The sequence below is a fragment of the Glycine max genome, chromosome 17, assembly GCF_000004515.6.
Source record: "Glycine max cultivar Williams 82 chromosome 17, Glycine_max_v4.0, whole genome shotgun sequence".
Lineage (NCBI taxonomy): Eukaryota > Viridiplantae > Streptophyta > Magnoliopsida > Fabales > Fabaceae > Glycine > Glycine max.
Window position 1 is genome coordinate 26,845,988 of NC_038253.2, and position 8,615 is coordinate 26,854,602.

Sequence of the window (8,615 nt, forward strand, 5' to 3'; positions counted from 1 at the left end):
ATAGTGCAATTAAGGAGCGTATATCGATGAGCTTGCAATTTTTGCATTGGAGTTAAAGTGAACATTGAACAAGCTCCTACTGTTTTTCCAATTTGTGGGAAGATAGAGGACACAAAAAAAGTCTCATTATCAATTGGGTTATCACAAACACATTTAGGTCTATTGAACCTTGTCTCGATATCTTCAATGTACCGAGAACAAAAGGTAAGAGACTCTTCAGCTAAATACCCCTCAGCTATGGATCCTTCAGGTTTTGCCTTGTTTCTCACAAAGGATTTTAAGTGACCTAATTCCCTATAGAAATAACTAACAATTAAAGAGTGTACAAGTAAGATATTTGTAATATAACATCATAAATTTAAATTATTTAAATCTTTACCTCTCTACTGGATACATATATCGATAATGCACTGGGCCTCCAAGTTTTGCTTCCTCTATAAGATGAACAGTTAAATGAACCATAACTGTGAAGAATGATGGAGGGAATAACATTTCTAAGTGGCATAGTGTAACCACAATGCGATCTTGGAGCAACTGAAGTTCTGGAAGATTTAAAGTTTTACCACAAAGTATTCTAAAAAAAGAACAGAACTCCACTAAAACAGAAGTCACATGGTCTGGCAACAAGTTACGAATTGCTAGTGGTAGCAATTGTTCCATAAAAATATGGCAATCGTGACTTTTTAACCCAGATATTTTATTAAGTTTCTCATCAATACATCTGGAAATGTTACTTGAGTAACCATCTGGTACTGTAATAGTCTTCAAAGTTTTCAAAAATAACTTTTTGGTACCACGTGTTAGTGAGAACAAAGCAAGGTGATACTTTCCATTATCATCTGGCCAAAGATTAAGCCTTAAGCCCATTTCTTTTAAGTCTTTTTGAGCATTAATGTTGTCTTTTGATTTATCCTTCTTAGGGAGCAATGTATACATGACATTGTCGCATACATTTTTTTCAATATGCATAAAATCTAGATTATGTCGTAACAAGTTAGACTCCCAATATGGAAGTTCAAAGAATATGCTTCTTTTATTCCACTGTGTGACTTCTTGTCTAGATCTTTTTCTTGTTCCATTTTGAATAGCTCCAATTCCAAATGTAGTATTAATATGTTCCACTTGTCGAAAAATGTCAGATCCAGATAATTTTAATGGTGGGTTTCGTTCTTCTATGCTTCCATCAAAGCGAACACGGTTCAATCTAAATTTATGGTTTCTACTTAGAAAATGACGATGCCCCATAAAACACCACTTGTTACAATTTCGAAGGCAACAAGGTTCCGCATCTAAATTGCAAGTTGGGCAAGCCAATCCTATGTGTATGTTCCAACCAGATAAGATGCCTAAGCCAGGAAAGTCACTAATTGTCCACATAAGAGCTGCTCGCATTCTAAAATTTTCATTTAAGGATGAGTCATAGGTGTCCACACCACTCCATAACTCACGTAACTCCTCTATAAGGGGCTTTAGGTACACATCTATGTTATTTCCAAGAGATTGTTTGCCTGGAATGATCATTGATAGAATGAAGGAAGTGTGGTTCATACATATCCAAGGTGGAAGATTATATGGAATTAAGAAAACTGGCCAGATGCTATAGGTAGAACTCAAGGTCCTAGCAGGATTAAAACCATCAGTAGCAAGGCCTAAGCGAACATTTCGAGGATCTGAAGAAAACTTAGGATGGATTAAATCAAATGTCTTCCATGCCTCTCCATCTCTTGGATGCCTTAACAACCCATCTTTATTGTCTTCCAAAACATGCCATCTCATATCTTTTGCAGTCTTATGACATGTGAACAATCTTTGCAATCTTGGTTTCAATGGAAAGTAACGTAAAACCTTTGCAGCTATTTTCTTCTTCTTGTTGGGTTTCCATCTAGATGTACCACAATGCTTACAAGCATCCAAACTTTTTTCATAATCTCCCAAATAAACATGCAGTGTTTTGGACAAGCATCTATCTTTTTATAATTAAGACCAAGCTTGTTAATAATTTTCTTTGCCTCATAAATAGAAGGAGGAAACTTTTCTTTTTCAAATGTGTCATTTAACAAATCCAATATCATAGTCATTGCCTTGTTGCTTAATCCACACAAAACTTTTATATGATATAATTTGATTATAAATTCAAGTTTTGTGTACTTGCTTCCTTCATACAATGTTTGACTCCCATCGTTTAGAAGCTCATAAAAGCCATTATGATCTTCTCTTGGTTCATCATTTACTATTTCATCTTCATTTAATGGTTGTGATGCACCTACATTAGGGTCATGTTGCCTATATTGTTCAAATGCGTCATTGATCATCATTTCCATTGGGTTTTGAGGTTGAACACCACTATCTTGGAAAACATCTTCCACTTGAGAAGATTCTAATGCTTGCTTTTCACCATGAAGATCCCATATAACATAGTTTTGAGGAAATGGTTTATATAGCAAGTGATCTTCAACTATGTCTCTAGTTTGCCATTTCATAAATCCACATTTTGGACATGGACATCGAATCGTTTCTCCTACAGCTCCATTCTTAAAAGAAAAATCTAAGAATTTACTCAAACCAATGGAGTAATCAATTGAGTTTCAGGCCTTTGAAATCCATGACTTATCCATTACAAAAGATACCTAAACAAAATTATAACATAAATTAAGGAGTAATCAATTGAGTTTCAGGCCTTTGAAATCCATGACTTATCCATTACAAAAGATACCTAAACAAAATTATAACATAAATTAAGAAGAAAAACTATAATAATTATTCTAACTAAAAAGAATAATTGGTGGGGGAAGAAGCATAACCTAAGATTCAATACCAATTTTTATGTTACAGCTACTACCATATATGTTATAAAATAAGAATAGGTATTTAGAATAAAAACCAATGGAACCAACAAAAAAAATGAATTACAAAAAATTATAATAAATTACACTTGTTAGCTAACTAGTAGAGGTCGTAACATAAAAATACTATCATGAAAATGTAATGTACGTTGTAAACATAAAAATAAAGATTACAATGTTTAATCAAAATAAGAGAGAGATGAAGTACCTTTGAACTTTCAGTAATTGAAAGCAGGGGAATGTGTCTTTTGCTATTGCCTAACCAATTTCAGCACCTCTCAAGAACTTCAGCTACAAGCTTTAAAAAAAATAAGGAGATTAAGTTAGTATCATATACGACAAGTTAGAATATATTTCCATTGAGCTGGCATATATGTACTAAATAAATTCATTAAGGCAACAAAATGGAACGGCCCACCAAACCACACACATGAGCTGGTGGACCAAACCCTAAGTAAGGAGTGGGGCCTGTTATAGCTACAGATGCTTGAGTCATTATGTGGGTATGCTTCCTAAGAAACTTTGTTTTCTTTATATGAATATATTAATATACCTTCCTTCCAACCAATGAAATCATGTATAAAATCAAACTCTGTTTTGTAACATAGCTACTTAAAAGTTAAATAACTATTAATTTTACTTTGTTGACAAGCCTCTTGTGTGGCAATTTTATTTCACAGGGGTAACACCTTTTTAGAGAAAGTTGATAATTAACTTCAACAGATGGACAACATATTAGAAAAAAGTTTGTTGTTATCCCCCTAAATAAGTTAGCTTATTTTAGGTTCATAACCTTTTTTTAGTTTAATTTTGATACACTACTTGTATATTTGTTTTTACACCATCGACATATTAGAAATTAATATAAATATAATTTCAATTATATGACAATTCAGAATTAGATGAATATTGCAATTCTTTTACACTATTGATATATTCTAATTAAAAAAAAAAACTCACTATATATATTATTTGAAAAACTCACTTTTCTCTCTCAACCTATGTTCAATGACTGAATCATTAAAAAATTAAGCATATACTATATTTTTTAACACATGAAAAGAGATGGGGGAGGCTGACACGGTGTCAACTATAGAAAACAAAGCCAACCAAAATCTGCAACAAACTCGCCCTAGTTTCCAAAGAGGAGAAATCCAATTATGTAGCATCTATTTGAAGGTAAAAGTGGAGCCCATTGAAGAATTTCATCATACACCGAGTACAATAGGGAGAAAGGGGCAAAGTGTAAAATATCCAAAATGAAAAAAAAAGTTTTGAATTAAAGAAAAAAATTATTAATAAATCATTTATCTGAATCATATCAATTTACTTAAATTAAATTTTAAATTTAACTCTTGTAAATGAAAAAAAATAGTATCTACATTTCCACATCTCTTTTATAAAAGGAATCTATGGCTACCTTGGTGAATGTTGTGCTTTGGCCCTCCAACAAATTGCTTTTGCTTTAGTCAAGTCTCCACTACACTACACCATAAGTTTTTCAGTGTCTCTCATTTGGCCCTACTGCTTAGTCTTCTCAACTTTCATCACTAGACTTGGCCATCCTAACACTCCAATTAGGCATTACCAATAACTTACCATTTCGTGAAGGAAATATTCCAGTTTGCTAAATAACAGAACACCTCAACTGGCTTTATAGTCAACCCCACATTTTACATGCTTTCTCTCCCGTTTGCACCTCACTATTGTTGTCTTCACTCATTGAGTCAAATAATTCATCTCGGGTATACCAAATTCTAATTTTAATAATAATAAATAAAGTATTTTTTCACGAGATGAATTCTGTGTCCATCACAATATGTGGGGAAGGGATGTACGACTGAGTGGCCCCCACCCACTCCAATTGATAATCACAATAGATTAGAAAAGACTGTATTGGTGTGGGTCCAACCCCAAATGGGTAAATTGCCTCACTCACTCTCTGAACCGCACTGCACCGCACCACACAAACATCCATGATTTCCCTCGCATACACATTGCAAAACAAGGGAAAGAAATACCAAAGTAAAATCTTCGACGGTGATCGATGATGCCCATACACACACATGCCAAAAGATAAGACATATTAAAATAAAATAAAAATAGTGCTTCCGAAGATAACTGAGCAATACAGATAGGAATCGAGCTAACATCCCATTCTCTCTCTCTCTCTCTCTCTCTCTCTATTTTTTTGAACTATTCTGAAATGATTTTTATTTCTTTTTGCAACATATAAACGAAAGTTAAAGCAATACCTGGCCTTATTTTCTCTTTGAATCCTTCGAATCTCTTCGTCTTGTTGTATACCCTGCAAGCAAAACACATGCTTGTATCAAGTGTGTATTGATTTTGTCCAAATATATACATAAAAAAAAGAAAAAAGAAAACGAAGATGATGATTCGATTAATTAAAACAAAAATAAGAAAAGAGCAAGGGACCTTTGAACAAAGAGAGGAAGTACCTTTGAAGAGATGGGTTTTGGGAAGCGAGAGAAGAAAAGAAAAATCAAAGCTTGGAATGAGAAACCGAGAGAAATTTTAGGGGTAATCTGAAGAGAGGGGTTTTGGGAATATTTAATGAAGAGAAATAGGAAGTTGTGACTGAAATAAGGGTTTTGTGATTTTTTTGAGAGGGAATTTTTTTTTGAGGGGTTTTGTGATTTTTTGAGAGGGAATTTTTTTTTTGCCGGGAAAAAACATGATTTATTTTATTTTAAAGAGAAAAGAGTGGAAAAATAATATTTAATTAGCAGAGGTTATAAACCTCCGCAAATTAAGCACAAAAAATTGTAGTTTTTAATAAATTAAGGAGGTTTCTAAAACCTTTGCAAAATAACCTCCATTATTTAACATTTTTTTTGTAGTGAATACTAAGATTGGCAGAGTGTGAAATCTGACAATTATATCTTTGGCATATTAATTTATTTTGTATTATATATATATATTGCTTGTTGTGTTTGCTTAGATAGCTATAATTATAGTCATTATGTTGTCCAATTGTTTTGTGTGACAAGTGGTTTTACCGCTTAAGGGGCCATGATTGGTTCCCTGAGAGTAGTACATAGGCCTGAGCCTCGTCTCTCTTTCTTGTTTGTTTGCTTATATGTGTTCGTTGATGCATGTGGCACGAGGGCTCTGCATGTGATGTAGCGGTAACAATCAAGAGGATTTGATGTGATCCTTACTAGGAGCAGATCGCTTGATACAAGTTACAGAGTTTTGGATGACACCACTTATAGAGAGGGAAGATAAGTCAGGGTAGACGCCACACTGATTACCTTGATAAGTCCGAGATTTGTTCAGCGAGGAACCTAGAGAGAAGTTCTCACAAAATTTTATCAAATGCCAAAAGTGCTTCTATTGAAAATGAAATCCATACATATAGTGTATCTGAACGAAAAAAATAGAAATAAACATGAGCCTTCAAACCAGTTTGGGCCAAAATTGCAACAAAAAAATTATAAATAAAAAACAAAACATATTTGGCATGAGCCTTCAAATTAGTTTAGGCCTTCTGCAACAATTAATATTCTTAGTAGTGCCTCTGCCTCTAGGCCTTCATCCTTCTCCACTTAGGCCTTGTTAAGTATGCCTGCTACCATTTGTTGGAGGGTATCCACTAACTGTTTGGTCCTACTCCTGGTCATAGGTTCCTGTATTTGGGAAATTTTAGGATTCTCATCATTCCCTCCTTCTTGGAAAGCATTTGCCCTCAAATGTTCAGAATCATCACCTATAACAAATGGACTCAAGTCAGAAACATTAAATGAAGAACTTACTCCATACTCACCTGAAATATCGATCCTGTAAGTATTGTCATTGATCGTCTCTAGTACTTGGAAAGGTCTGTCTCCTCTAGGTTGAAGTTTGGACTTCCTTTGTTTAGGGAACCTCTCCTTTCTTATGTGTACCCAAACCTAATCACCTAGTTCAAGTGCCACTTCCTTCCTATTCTTGTTGGCTTGCTTGGCATAGTTTTCATTCTTCTTTGCAATTTGAGCCTTCACCTGCTCATGCAATCTTTTCACATACTCAACTTTAGCTAGTGCATCCTTATGCTTAAAATAAGAAATGTTAGGCAATGGTAACAAATCAAGAGGAGTCAAGGGGTTAAAACCATACACTACTTCGAATGGAGAGTGTGGTGTAGTGCTATGTACAGCCCTATTATATGCAAATATAGCATGAGGCAGACATTCTTCCCAACTCTTTATATTCTTTTTAATCATAGCTCTAAGAAGAGAAGACAAAGTTCGGTGATCGAGGCCGTACCCGAATCAAATAAACATGAAAATGCAGTAACTAGGAAGTGATCCTAGGTCGTTTCCCAACGAGCAGTGACAAGCCAAATGTTCATAATATACTTGCAGTAACAGTAACGATGGGGGGGGGGGGGTTTGGTTGTTTGGTAATTAAAGAGCAGACAAATAAAATGGAATACGAAACTACTAATATTAAAAACGGGTTGTTTCCTCTGATTCAGAAGCCACTCTCTTATCCTGAGTTATAGAGAATTCGTCCCTAACAGTCAACCACTTAATCCAACCCTATTTCAATTTACTAAGCGAAAATCAACTTAGGGTTTTCAATACGTGATTAGGCACCACATACACCAGTTAGCCCTTCGTCCATTAAGCATGAACGCAAGTTAGGCTCAGAGGCAATTAATCGAACACGAAGCGTGCACTGATTAATATTCACGAAATTGGGATAACTGGTGAAGGGAAAACTGCCAGGAAACCGCATTACAAACGAAACCTCAAAGAGAGTTGGGCTTCGTCCTCAAAAGGAAACAACACCAGAAAATCTAGCCTTCCATGGATTCAAACAGAAAACGCAAATGAAACATGAAGCAGAAACGTAAATGAACAAGAACGTAAATGAACAGAAACGTAAATGAACAGAAACGTAAATGAAAGTAGAAGAAGAAGCAAGAATGAACTCGTAATTAGAAGCAGAAAACGGAAATTTGCATTAAGAACGAAAACTGTAACAAGGGCACAGAAAAACGTGAAAACCTAAAACCAAAGCTCTGAATAATGAAAATAGCATAGCAGAATAGAATGCCCTCTTCAAGTCCACAACCAAAATCCGGATTAAGCCCAATGTTTCATTAATTCCTGAAATTAGATTAAAAACATCAAATTAGCTAAATGAGCCCAAATAATAAAACTGCCTAATTAATTGACAATTAAGACCAATCAATAATTAAAATGGTGCAAAAAGGGTTTAGAAAATAGAAGAAAATGATGGCACATCAAAACCCCCCATACTTAGCCTTTTGCACTCCTGGGCAAAATGAAACAAAGAACAAAATCCAAGGATATGAAAGGGAGACAAACAAAAACATTCACATATTTCTCAATGAACATCAAGGAATGAAAGGAATGGGTAACATCTAACATAAGGAGATCCAAAAAGTCAAGACATTCATGAAAATCATCCAAGCAACCCAATCATGGCAAAATAGTTAATCAGCTCAAGAATGAAAAGTGATAAAGCCTCACAAGATATACACTCTATCTCTCAAGTGTCTAGGCTACTATTTACCCTCAAAGCACCCATGAAAGCAAACACCACATAAACTTGGCAAGATTCTAAAATTGACAATCAACCCATAAACACAAGCACATGAGGATCAAAAGGTCTTTTAAGGTTGTAATGGGGCCAAGGACAAGGTATGGAGAAATATGGAATAAGTGGCTAAATCCCAAAGGAATAGAGGAGCAAAGGGGAATAAGTGCATATTAAAAAAAAATAAAAAGAAGTAAA

At 34.6% G+C, this 8,615-nt stretch overlaps 1 long non-coding RNA gene across 1 annotated transcript; it reads right to left on the reverse strand.

The window, feature by feature from the left end:
- Positions 1 to 3,070: 3,070 nt before the first annotated feature.
- On the reverse strand, positions 3,071 to 6,239 carry LOC106796756 (uncharacterized). The gene is made up of 3 exons (XR_001385740.3): positions 5,283 to 6,239; positions 5,099 to 5,151; positions 3,071 to 3,141 (listed from the first exon to the last, which is right to left on the reverse strand). It is a non-coding gene; the product is annotated as an uncharacterized lncRNA (long non-coding RNA).
- Between the last annotated feature and the right edge of the window lie 2,376 nt (positions 6,240 to 8,615).